Raw genomic sequence first — 14367 nt, 5'->3', positions numbered from 1 at the left:
CACATTCTGGCAACACCTTTGTTCTCACACCAACACATTCTGGCAACACCAGTGTTCTCACACCAACACGTTCTGGCAACACCTTTGTTCTCACACCAAGACATTCTGGCAACACCTTTGTTCTCACACCAACACTTTCAGGCATCACCTTTGTCCTCACACCAACACATTCTGGCAACACCTGTGTTCTCACATCAACACGTTCTGGCAACGCCTTTGTTCTCACACCAACACATTCTGGCAACACCTTTGTTCTCACACCAACACGTTCTGGCAACACCAGTGTTCTCACACCAACACATTCTGGCAACACCTTTGTTCTCACACCAACACATTCTGGCAACACCTGTGTTTTCACATCAACACGTTCAGGCATCACCTTTGTTCTCACATCAACAAATTCTGGCAACACCTGTGTTCTCACATCAACACGTTCTGGCAACGCCTTTGTTCTCACATCAACACATTCTGGCAACACCTTTGTTCTCACACCAACACATTCTGGCAACACCTTTGTTCTCACAACAACACGTTCTGGCAACACCGGTGTTCTCACACCAACACATTCTGGCAACACCGGTGTTCTCACACCAACACGTTCTGGCAACACCGGTGTTCTCACATCAACACGTTTTGGCAACGCCTTTGTTCTCACACCAACACATTCTGGGAACACCTTTGTTCTCACACCAACACATTCTGGCAACACCGGTGTTCTCACACCAACACGTTCTGGCAACACCTTTGTTCTCACACCAAGACATTCTGGCAACACCTTTGTTCTCACACCAACACGTTCTGGCAACACCGGTGTTCTCACACCAACACATTCTGGCAACACCTGTGTTTTCACATCAACACGTTCAGGCATCACCTTTGTTCTCACACCAACAAATTCTGGCAATACCTGTGTTCTCACATCAACACGTTCTGGCAACGCCTTTGTTCTCACATCAACACATTCTGGCAACACATTTGTTCTCACACCAACACGTTCTGGCAACACCGGTGTTCTCACACCAACACATTCTGGCAACGCCTTTGTTCGCACATCAACACGTTCAGGCATCACCTTTGTTCTCACACCAACACATTCTGGCAACACCTGTGTTCTCACATCAACACGTTCTGGCAACGCCTTTGTTCTCACACCAACACATTCGGCCATCACCTTTGTTCTCACACCAACACGTTCTGGCAACACCGGTGTTCTCACATCAACACGTTCTGGCAACGCCTTTGTTCTCACACCAACACATTCTGGCAACACCTTTGTTCTCACACCAACACGTTCTGGCAACACCAGTGTTCTCACACCAACACATTCTGGCAACACCTGTGTTCTCACATCAACACGTTCTGACAACACCTTTGTTCTCACACCAACACATTATGGCAACACCTGTGTTCTCACACCAACACATTCTGGCAACACCGGTGTTCTCACACCAACACGTTCTGGCAACACCTTTGTTCTCACACCAAGACATTCTGGCAACACCTGTGTTCTCACACCAACACGTTCTGGCAACACCGGTGTTCTTACACCAAAACATTCTGGCAACACCTGTGTTTTCACATCAACACGTTCAGGCATCACCGGTGTTCTCACATCAACAAATTCTGGCAACACCTGTGTTCTCACATCAACACGTTCTGGCAACGCCTTTGTTCTCACACCAACACGTTCTGGCAACACCTGTGTTCTCACCAACATGTTCAGGCAATGCCTTTGTTCTCACACCAACACATTCTGGCAACACCTTTGTTCTCACATCAACACCTTCTGGCAACACCTGTGTTCTCACACCAACACATTCTGGCAACACCTGTGTTCTCACACCAACACGTTCTGGCAACACCTGTGTTCTCACACCAACACGTTCTGGCAACACCGGTGTTCTCACACCAACACATTCTGGCAACACCTTTGTTCTCACAACAACACATTCTGGCAACACCGGTGTTCTCACACCAACACATTCTGGCAACACCTGTGTTCTCACACCAACACGTTCTGGCAACACCTGTGTTCTCACACCAACACGTTCTGGCAACACCTGTGTTCTCACAACAACACGTTTTGGCAAAACCTGTGTTCTCACATCAACACGTTCTGGCAACACCTTTGTTCTCACACCAACACATTCCTGCAACACCTGTGTTCTCACACCAACACGTTCTGGCAACACCGGTGTTCTCACACCAACACGTTCTGGCAACACCTTTGTTCTCACACCAACACATTCTGGCAACACCGGTGTTCTCACATCAACAGGTTCTGGCAACGCCTTTGTTCTCACACCAACACATTCTGGCAACACCTTTGTTCTCACACCAACACGTTCTGGCAACACCTGTGTTCTCACACCAACACATTCTGGCAACACCTGTGTTCTCACATCAACACGTTCTGGCAACGCCTTTGTTCTCACACCAACACATTCTGGCAACACCTTTGTTCTCACACCAAGACATTCTGGCAACACCGGTGTTCTCATACCAACACATTCTGGCAACACCTGTTTTCTCACATCAACACGTTCTGGCATCACCTTTGTTCTCACACCAACACATTCTGGCAACACCTGTGTTCTCACATCAACACGTTCTGGCAACGCCTTTGTTCTCACACCAACACATTCTCGCAACACCCATTGTTCTCACACCAACACATTCTGGCAACACCTTCGTTCTCACACCAAGACATTCTGGCAACATGGGTGTGCTCACACCAACACATTAAGGCAACACCTGTGTTCTCACATCAACACGTTCTGGCAACACCTTTGTTCTCACACCAACACATTCTGACAACACCCATTGTTCTCACACAAACACATTCTGGCAACACCTTCGTTCTCACACCAAGACATTCTGGCAACATGGGTGTGCTCACACCAACACATTCTGGCAACACCTGTGTTCTCACATGAACACGTTCTGGCAACACCTTTGTTCTCACACCAACACATTCTGGCAACACCTTTGTTCTCACACCAACACATTCTGACAACACCCATTGTTCTCACACCAACACATTCTGGCAACACCTGTGTTCTCACATCAACACGTTCTGACAACACCTTTGTTCTCACACCAACACATTCCTGCAACACCTGTGTTCTCACACCAACACATTCTGGCAACACCGGTGTTCTCACACCAACACGTTCTGGCAACACCTTTGTTCTCACACCAACACATTCTGGCAACACCGGCTTTCTCACATCAACAGGTTCTGGCAACGCCTTTGTTCTCACACCAACACATTCTGGCAACACCTTTGTTCTCACACCAACACGTTCTGGCAACACCGGTGTTCTCACACCAACACATTCTGGCAACACCTGTGTTCTCACATCAACACGTTCTGGCAACGCCTTTGTTCTCACACCAACACATTCTGGCAACACCTTTGTTCTCACACCAAGACATTCTGGCAACACCGGTGTTCTCACACCAACACATTCTGGCAACACCTGTGTTCTCACATCAACACGTTCTGGCATCACCTTTGTTCTCACACCAACACATTCTGGCAACACCTGTGTTCTCACATCAACACGTTCTGGCAACGCCTTTGTTCTCACACCAACACATTCTCGCAACACCGGTGTTCTCACACCAACACATTCTGGCAATACCTGTGTTCTCACATCAACACTTTCAGGCATCACCTTTGTTCTCACACCAACACATTCTGGCAACACCTGTGTTCTCACATCAACACGTTCTGGCAACGCCTTTGTTCTCACACCAACACATTCTGGCAACACCTTTGTTCTCACACCAACACGTTCTGGCAACACCAGTGTTCTCACACCAACACATTCTGGCAACACCTGTGTTCTCACATCAACACGTTCTGACAACACCTTTGTTCTCACACCAACACATTCTGGCAACACCTGTGTTCTCACACCAACACATTCTGGCAACACCGGTGTTCTCACACCAACACGTTCTGGCAACACCTTTGTTCTCACACCAAGACATTCTGGCAACACCTGTGTTCTCACATCAACACGTTCTGACAACACCTTTGTTCTCACACCAACACATTCTGGCAACGCCTTTGTTCTCACACCAACACATTCTCGCAACACCGGTGTTCTCACACCAACACATTCTGGCAATACCTTTGTTCTCACATCAACACTTTCAGGCATCACCTTTGTTCTCACACCAACACATTCTGGCAACACCTTTGTTCTCACACCAACACGTTCTGGCAACACCGGTGTTCTCACACCAACACATTCTGGCAACACCTTTGTTCTCACAACAACACATTCTGGCAACACCGGTGTTCTCAAACCAACACATTCTGGCAACACCTGTGTTCTCACACCAACACGTTCTGGCAACACCTGTGTTCTCAAACCAACACGTTCTGGCAACACCTGTGTTCTCACCAACATGTTCAGGCAACGCCTTTGTTCTCACACCAACACATTCTGGCAACACCTTTGTTCTCACATCAACACCTTCTGGCAACACCTGTGTTCTCACACCAACACATTCTGGCAACACCTGTGTTCTCACACCAACACGTTCTGGCAACACCTGTGTTCTCACACCAACACGTTCTGGCAACACCTGTGTTCTCACACCAACACGTTCTGGCAACACCTGTGTTCTCACAACAACACGTTTTGGCAAAACCTGTGTTCTCACATCAACACGTTCTGGCAACACCTTTGTTCTCACACCAACACATTCCTGCAACACCTGTGTTCTCACACCAACACGTTCTGGCAACACCTTTGTTCTCACACCAACACATTCTGGCAACACCGGTGTTCTCACATCAACAGGTTCTGGCAACGCCTTTGTTCTCACACCAACACATTCTGGCAACACCTTTGTTCTCACACCAACACGTTCTGGCAACACCTGTGTTCTCACACCAACACATTCTGGCAACACCTGTGTTCTCACATCAACACGTTCTGGCAACGCCTTTGTTCTCACACCAACACATTCTGGCAACACCTTTGTTCTCACACCAAGACATTCTGGCAACACCGGTGTTCTCATACCAACACATTCTGGCAAACACCTGTGTTCTCACATCAACACGTTCTGGCATCACCTTTGTTCTCACACCAACACATTCTGGCAACACCTGTGTTCTCACATCAACACGTTCTGGCAACGCCTTTGTTCTCACACCAACACATTCTCGCAACACCCATTGTTCTCACACCAACACATTCTGGCAACACCTTCGTTCTCACACCAAGACATTCTGGCAACATGGGTGTGCTCACACCAACACATTAAGGCAACACCTGTGTTCTCACATCAACACGTTCTGGCAACACCTTTGTTCTCACACCAACACATTCTGACAACACCCATTGTTCTCACACAAACACATTCTGGCAACACCTTCGTTCTCACACCAAGACATTCTGGCAACATGGGTGTGCTCACACCAACACATTCTGGCAACACCTGTGTTCTCACATGAACACGTTCTGGCAACACCTTTGTTCTCACACCAACACATTCTGGCAACACCTTTGTTCTCACACCAACACATTCTGACAACACCCATTGTTCTCACACCAACACATTCTGGCAACACCTGTGTTCTCACATCAACACGTTCTGACAACACCTTTGTTCTCACACCAACACATTCCTGCAACACCTGTGTTCTCACACCAACACATTCTGGCAACACCGGTGTTCTCACACCAACACGTTCTGGCAACACCTTTGTTCTCACACCAACACGTTCTGGCAACACCTGTGTTCTCACCAACATGTTCAGGCAACGCCTTTGTTCTCACACCAACACATTCTGGCAACACCTTTGTTCTCACATCAACACCTTCTGGCAACACCTGTGTTCTCACACCAACACATTCTGGCAACACCTGTGTTCTCACACCAACACGTTCTGGCAACACCTGTGTTCTCACACCAACACGTTCTGGCAACACCGGTGTTCTCACACCAACACATTCTGGCAACACCTTTGTTCTCACAACAACACATTCTGGCAACACCGGTGTTCTCACACCAACACATTCTGGCAACACCTGTGTTCTCACACCAACACGTTCTGGCAACACCTGTGTTCTCACACCAACACGTTCTGGCAACACCTGTGTTCTCACAACAACACGTTTTGGCAAGACCTGTGTTCTCACATCAACACGTTCTGGCAACACCTTTGTTCTCACACCAACACATTCCTGCAACACCTGTGTTCTCACACCAACACGTTCTGGCAACACCGGTGTTCTCACACCAACACGTTCTGGCAACACCTTTGTTCTCACACCAACACATTCTGGCAACACCGGTGTTCTCACATCAACAGGTTCTGGCAACGCCTTTGTTCTCACACCAACACATTCTGGCAACACCTTTGTTCTCACACCAACACGTTCTGGCAACACCGGTGTTCTCACACCAACACATTCGGGCAACACCTGTGTTCTCACATCAACACGTTCTGGCAACGCCTTTGTTCTCACACCAACACATTCTGGCAACACCTTTGTTCTCACACCAAGACATTCTGGCAACACCGGTGTTCTCACACCAACACATTTTGGCAACACCTGTGTTCTCACATCAACACGTTCTGGCATCACCTTTGTTCTCACACCAACACATTCTGGCAACACCTGTGTTCTCACATCAACACATTCTGGCAACACCTTTGTTCTCACACCAACACGTTCTGGCAACACCGGTGTTCTCATAATCAACACGTTTTGGCAACGCCTTTGTTCTCACACCAACACATTCTGGCAACACCTTTGTTCTCACACCAACACATTCTGGCAACACCTGTGTTCTCACATCAACACGTTCTGGCAACGCCTTTGTTCTCACACCAACACATTCTGGCAACACCTTTGTTCTCACACCAACACGTTCTGGCAACACCAGTGTTCTCACACCAACACATTCTGGCAACACCTTTGTTCTCACACCAACACATTCTGGCAACACCTGTGTTTTCACATCAACACGTTCAGGCATCACCTTTGTTCTCACATCAACAAATTCTGGCAACACCTGTGTTCTCACATCAACACGTTCTGGCAACGCCTTTGTTCTCACATCAACACATTCTGGCAACACCTTTGTTCTCACACCAACACATTCTGGCAACACCTTTGTTCTCACAACAACACGTTCTGGCAACACCGGTGTTCTCACACCAACACATTCTGGCAACACCGGTGTTCTCACACCAACACGTTCTGGCAACACCGGTGTTCTCACATCAACACGTTTTGGCAACGCCTTTGTTCTCACACCAACACATTCTGGGAACACCTTTGTTCTCACACCAACACATTCTGGCAACACCGGTGTTCTCACACCAACACGTTCTGGCAACACCTTTGTTCTCACACCAAGACATTCTGGCAACACCTTTGTTCTCACACCAACACGTTCTGGCAACACCGGTGTTCTCACACCAACACATTCTGGCAACACCTGTGTTTTCACATCAACACGTTCAGGCATCACCTTTGTTCTCACACCAACAAATTCTGGCAATACCTGTGTTCTCACATCAACACGTTCTGGCAACGCCTTTGTTCTCACATCAACACATTCTGGCAACACATTTGTTCTCACACCAACACGTTCTGGCAACACCGGTGTTCTCACACCAACACATTCTGGCAACGCCTTTGTTCGCACATCAACACGTTCAGGCATCACCTTTGTTCTCACACCAACAAATTCTGGCAACACCGGTGTTCTCACATCAACACGTTCTGGCAACGCCTTTGTTCTCACACCAACACATTCTGGCAACACCTTTGTTCTCACACCAACACGTTCTGGCAACACCAGTGTTCTCACACCAACACATTCTGGCAACACCTGTGTTCTCACATCAACACGTTCTGACAACACCTTTGTTCTCACACCAACACATTATGGCAACACCTGTGTTCTCACACCAACACATTCTGGCAACACCGGTGTTCTCACACCAACACGTTCTGGCAACACCTTTGTTCTCACACCAAGACATTCTGGCAACACCTGTGTTCTCACACCAACACGTTCTGGCAACACCGGTGTTCTCACACCAACACATTCTGGCAACACCTGTGTTTTCACATCAACACGTTCAGGCATCACCGGTGTTCTCACATCAACAAATTCTGGCAACACCTGTGTTCTCACATCAACACGTTCTGGCAACGCCTTTGTTCTCACACCAACACGTTCTGGCAACACCTGTGTTCTCACCAACATGTTCAGGCAACGCCTTTGTTCTCACACCAACACATTCTGGCAACACCTTTGTTCTCACATCAACACCTTCTGGCAACACCTGTGTTCTCACACCAACACATTCTGGCAACACCTGTGTTCTCACACCAACACGTTCTGGCAACACCTGTGTTCTCACACCAACACGTTCTGGCAACACCGGTGTTCTCACACCAACACATTCTGGCAACACCTTTGTTCTCACAACAACACATTCTGGCAACACCGGTGTTCTCACACCAACACATTCTGGCAACACCTGTGTTCTCACACCAACACGTTCTGGCAACACCTGTGTTCTCACACCAACACGTTCTGGCAACACCTGTGTTCTCACAACAACACGTTTTGGCAAAACCTGTGTTCTCACATCAACACGTTCTGGCAACACCTTTGTTCTCACACCAACACATTCCTGCAACACCTGTGTTCTCACACCAACACGTTCTGGCAACACCGGTGTTCTCACACCAACACGTTCTGGCAACACCTTTGTTCTCACACCAACACATTCTGGCAACACCGGTGTTCTCACATCAACAGGTTCTGGCAACGCCTTTGTTCTCACACCAACACATTCTGGCAACACCTTTGTTCTCACACCAACACGTTCTGGCAACACCTGTGTTCTCACACCAACACATTCTGGCAACACCTGTGTTCTCACATCAACACGTTCTGGCAACGCCTTTGTTCTCACACCAACACATTCTGGCAACACCTTTGTTCTCACACCAAGACATTCTGGCAACACCGGTGTTCTCATACCAACACATTCTGGCAACACCTGTGTTCTCACATCAACACGTTCTGGCATCACCTTTGTTCTCACACCAACACATTCTGGCAACACCTGTGTTCTCACATCAACACGTTCTGGCAACGCCTTTGTTCTCACACCAACACATTCTCGCAACACCCATTGTTCTCACACCAACACATTCTGGCAACACCTTCGTTCTCACACCAAGACATTCTGGCAACATGGGTGTGCTCACACCAACACATTAAGGCAACACCTGTGTTCTCACATCAACACATTCTGGCAACACCTTTGTTCTCACACCAACACATTCTGACAACACCCATTGTTCTCACACAAACACATTCTGGCAACACCTTCGTTCTCACACCAAGACATTCTGGCAACATGGGTGTGCTCACACCAACACATTCTGGCAACACCTGTGTTCTCACATGAACACGTTCTGGCAACACCTTTGTTCTCACACCAACACATTCTGGCAACACCTTTGTTCTCACACCAACACATTCTGACAACACCCATTGTTCTCACACCAACACATTCTGGCAACACCTGTGTTCTCACATCAACACGTTCTGACAACACCTTTGTTCTCACACCAACACATTCCTGCAACACCTGTGTTCTCACACCAACACATTCTGGCAACACCGGTGTTCTCACACCAACACGTTCTGGCAACACCTTTGTTCTCACACCAACACATTCTGGCAACACCGGCTTTCTCACATCAACAGGTTCTGGCAACGCCTTTGTTCTCACACCAACACATTCTGGCAACACCTTTGTTCTCACACCAACACGTTCTGGCAACACCGGTGTTCTCACACCAACACATTCTGGCAACACCTGTGTTCTCACATCAACACGTTCTGGCAACGCCTTTGTTCTCACACCAACACATTCTGGCAACACCTTTGTTCTCACACCAAGACATTCTGGCAACACCGGTGTTCTCACACCAACACATTCTGGCAACACCTGTGTTCTCACATCAACACGTTCTGGCATCACCTTTGTTCTCACACCAACACATTCTGGCAACACCTGTGTTCTCACATCAACACGTTCTGGCAACGCCTTTGTTCTCACACCAACACATTCTCGCAACACCGGTGTTCTCACACCAACACATTCTGGCAATACCTGTGTTCTCACATCAACACTTTCAGGCATCACCTTTGTTCTCACACCAACACATTCTGGCAACACCTGTGTTCTCACATCAAAACGTTCTGGCAACGCCTTTGTTCTCACACCAACACATTCTGGCAACACCTTTGTTCTCACACCAACACGTTCTGGCAACACCAGTGTTCTCACACCAACACATTCTGGCAACACCTGTGTTCTCACATCAACACATTCTGACAACACCTTTGTTCTCACACCAACACATTCTGGCAACACCTGTGTTCTCACACCAACACATTCTGGCAACACCGGTGTTCTCACACCAACACGTTCTGGCAACACCTTTGTTCTCACACCAACACATTCTGGCAACACCTGTGTTCTCACATCAACACGTTCTGACAACACCTTTGTTCTCACACCAACACATTCTGGCAACGCCTTTGTTCTCACACCAACACATTCTCGCAACACCGGTGTTCTCACACCAACACATTCTGGCAATACCTGTGTTCTCACATCAACACTTTCAGGCATCACCTTTGTTCTCACACCAACACATTCTGGCAACACCTTTGTTCTCACACCAACACGTTCTGGCAACACCGGTGTTCTCACACCAACACATTCTGGCAACACCTTTGTTCTCACAACAACACATTCTGGCAACACCGGTGTTCTCAAACCAACACATTCTGGCAACACCTGTGTTCTCACACCAACACGTTCTGGCAACACCTGTGTTCTCAAACCAACACGTTCTGGCAACACCTGTGTTCTCACAACAACATGTTTTGACAAGACCTGTGTTCTCACATCAACACGTTCTGGCAACACCTTTATTCTCTCATCAACAGGTTTTGGCAACACCTTTGTTCTCACACCAACACATTCTGGCAACACCTTTGTTCTCACACCAACACGTTCTGGCAACACCAGTGTTCTCACACCAACACATTCGGGCAACACCGGTGTTCTCACACCAACACGTTCTGGCAACACCTTTGTTCTCACACCAAGACATTCTGGCAACACCTTTGTTCTCACACCAACACGTTCTGGCAACACCGGTGTTCTCACACCAACACATTCTGGCAACACCTGTGTTTTCACATCAACACGTTCAGGCATCACCTTTGTTCTCACACCAACAAATTCTGGCAATACCTGTGTTCTCACATCAACACGTTCTGGCAACGCCTTTGTTCTCACATCAACACATTCTGGCAACACATTTGTTCTCACACCAACACGTTCTGGCAACACCGGTGTTCTCACACCAACACATTCTGGCAACGCCTTTGTTCGCACATCAACACGTTCAGGCATCACCTTTGTTCTCACACCAACAAATTCTGGCAACACCGGTGTTCTCACATCAACACGTTCTGGCAACGCCTTTGTTCTCACACCAACACATTCTGGCAACACCTTTGTTCTCACACCAACACGTTCTGGCAACACCAGTGTTCTCACACCAACACATTCTGGCAACACCTGTGTTCTCACATCAACACGTTCTGACAACACCTTTGTTCTCACACCAACACATTATGGCAACACCTGTGTTCTCACACCAACACATTCTGGCAACACCGGTGTTCTCACACCAACACGTTCTGGCAACACCTTTGTTCTCACACCAAGACATTCTGGCAACACCTGTGTTCTCACACCAACACGTTCTGGCAACACCGGTGTTCTCACACCAACACATTCTGGCAACACCTGTGTTTTCACATCAACACGTTCAGGCATCACCGGTGTTCTCACATCAACAAATTCTGGCAACACCTGTGTTCTCACATCAACACGTTCTGGCAACGCCTTTGTTCTCACACCAACACGTTCTGGCAACACCTGTGTTCTCACCAACATGTTCAGGCAACGCCTTTGTTCTCACACCAACACATTCTGGCAACACCTTTGTTCTCACATCAACACCTTCTGGCAACACCTGTGTTCTCACACCAACACATTCTGGCAACACCTGTGTTCTCACACCAACACGTTCTGGCAACACCTGTGTTCTCACACCAACACGTTCTGGCAACACCGGTGTTCTCACACCAACACATTCTGGCAACACCTTTGTTCTCACAACAACACATTCTGGCAACACCGGTGTTCTCACACCAACACATTCTGGCAACACCTGTGTTCTCACACCAACACGTTCTGGCAACACCTGTGTTCTCACACCAACACGTTCTGGCAACACCTGTGTTCTCACAACAACACGTTTTGGCAAAACCTGTGTTCTCACATCAACACGTTCTGGCAACACCTTTGTTCTCACACCAACACATTCCTGCAACACCTGTGTTCTCACACCAACACGTTCTGGCAACACCGGTGTTCTCACACCAACACGTTCTGGCAACACCTTTGTTCTCACACCAACACATTCTGGCAACACCGGTGTTCTCACATCAACAGGTTCTGGCAACGCCTTTGTTCTCACACCAACACATTCTGGCAACACCTTTGTTCTCACACCAACACGTTCTGGCAACACCTGTGTTCTCACACCAACACATTCTGGCAACACCTGTGTTCTCACATCAACACGTTCTGGCAACGCCTTTGTTCTCACACCAACACATTCTGGCAACACCTTTGTTCTCACACCAAGACATTCTGGCAACACCGGTGTTCTCATACCAACACATTCTGGCAACACCTGTGTTCTCACATCAACACGTTCTGGCATCACCTTTGTTCTCACACCAACACATTCTGGCAACACCTGTGTTCTCACATCAACACGTTCTGGCAACGCCTTTGTTCTCACACCAACACATTCTCGCAACACCCATTGTTCTCACACCAACACATTCTGGCAACACCTTCGTTCTCACACCAAGACATTCTGGCAACATGGGTGTGCTCACACCAACACATTAAGGCAACACCTGTGTTCTCACATCAACACGTTCTGGCAACACCTTTGTTCTCACACCAACACATTCTGACAACACCCATTGTTCTCACACAAACACATTCTGGCAACACCTTCGTTCTCACACCAAGACATTCTGGCAACATGGGTGTGCTCACACCAACACATTCTGGCAACACCTGTGTTCTCACATGAACACGTTCTGGCAACACCTTTGTTCTCACACCAACACATTCTGGCAACACCTTTGTTCTCACACCAACACATTCTGACAACACCCATTGTTCTCACACCAACACATTCTGGCAACACCTGTGTTCTCACATCAACACGTTCTGACAACACCTTTGTTCTCACACCAACACATTCCTGCAACACCTGTGTTCTCACACCAACACATTCTGGCAACACCGGTGTTCTCACACCAACACGTTCTGGCAACACCTTTGTTCTCACACCAACACATTCTGGCAACACCGGCTTTCTCACATCAACAGGTTCTGGCAACGCCTTTGTTCTCACACCAACACATTCTGGCAACACCTTTGTTCTCACACCAACACGTTCTGGCAACACCGGTGTTCTCACACCAACACATTCTGGCAACACCTGTGTTCTCACATCAACACGTTCTGGCAACGCCTTTGTTCTCACACCAACACATTCTGGCAACACCTTTGTTCTCACACCAAGACATTCTGGCAACACCGGTGTTCTCACACCAACACATTCTGGCAACACCTGTGTTCTCACATCAACACGTTCTGGCATCACCTTTGTTCTCACACCAACACATTCTGGCAACACCTGTGTTCTCACATCAACACGTTCTGGCAACGCCTTTGTTCTCACACCAACACATTCTCGCAACACCGGTGTTCTCACACCAACACATTCTGGCAATACCTGTGTTCTCACATCAACACTTTCAGGCATCACCTTTGTTCTCACACCAACACATTCTGGCAACACCTGTGTTCTCACATCAAAACGTTCTGGCAACGCCTTTGTTCTCACACCAACACATTCTGGCAACACCTTTGTTCTCACACCAACACGTTCTGGCAACACCAGTGTTCTCACACCAACACATTCTGGCAACACCTGTGTTCTCACATCAACACATTCTGACAACACCTTTGTTCTCACACCAACACATTCTGGCAACACCTGTGTTCTCACACCAACACATTCTGGCAACACCGGTGTTCTCACACCAACACGTTCTGGCAACACCTTTGTTCTCACACCAACACATTCTGGCAACACCTGTGTTCTCACATCAACACGTTCT

Source organism: Lampris incognitus, chromosome 2, assembly GCF_029633865.1.
Source record: "Lampris incognitus isolate fLamInc1 chromosome 2, fLamInc1.hap2, whole genome shotgun sequence".
Classification (NCBI taxonomy): Eukaryota; Metazoa; Chordata; class Actinopteri; order Lampriformes; family Lampridae; genus Lampris; species Lampris incognitus.
Note: the sequence above shows the minus strand (reverse complement) of the source record.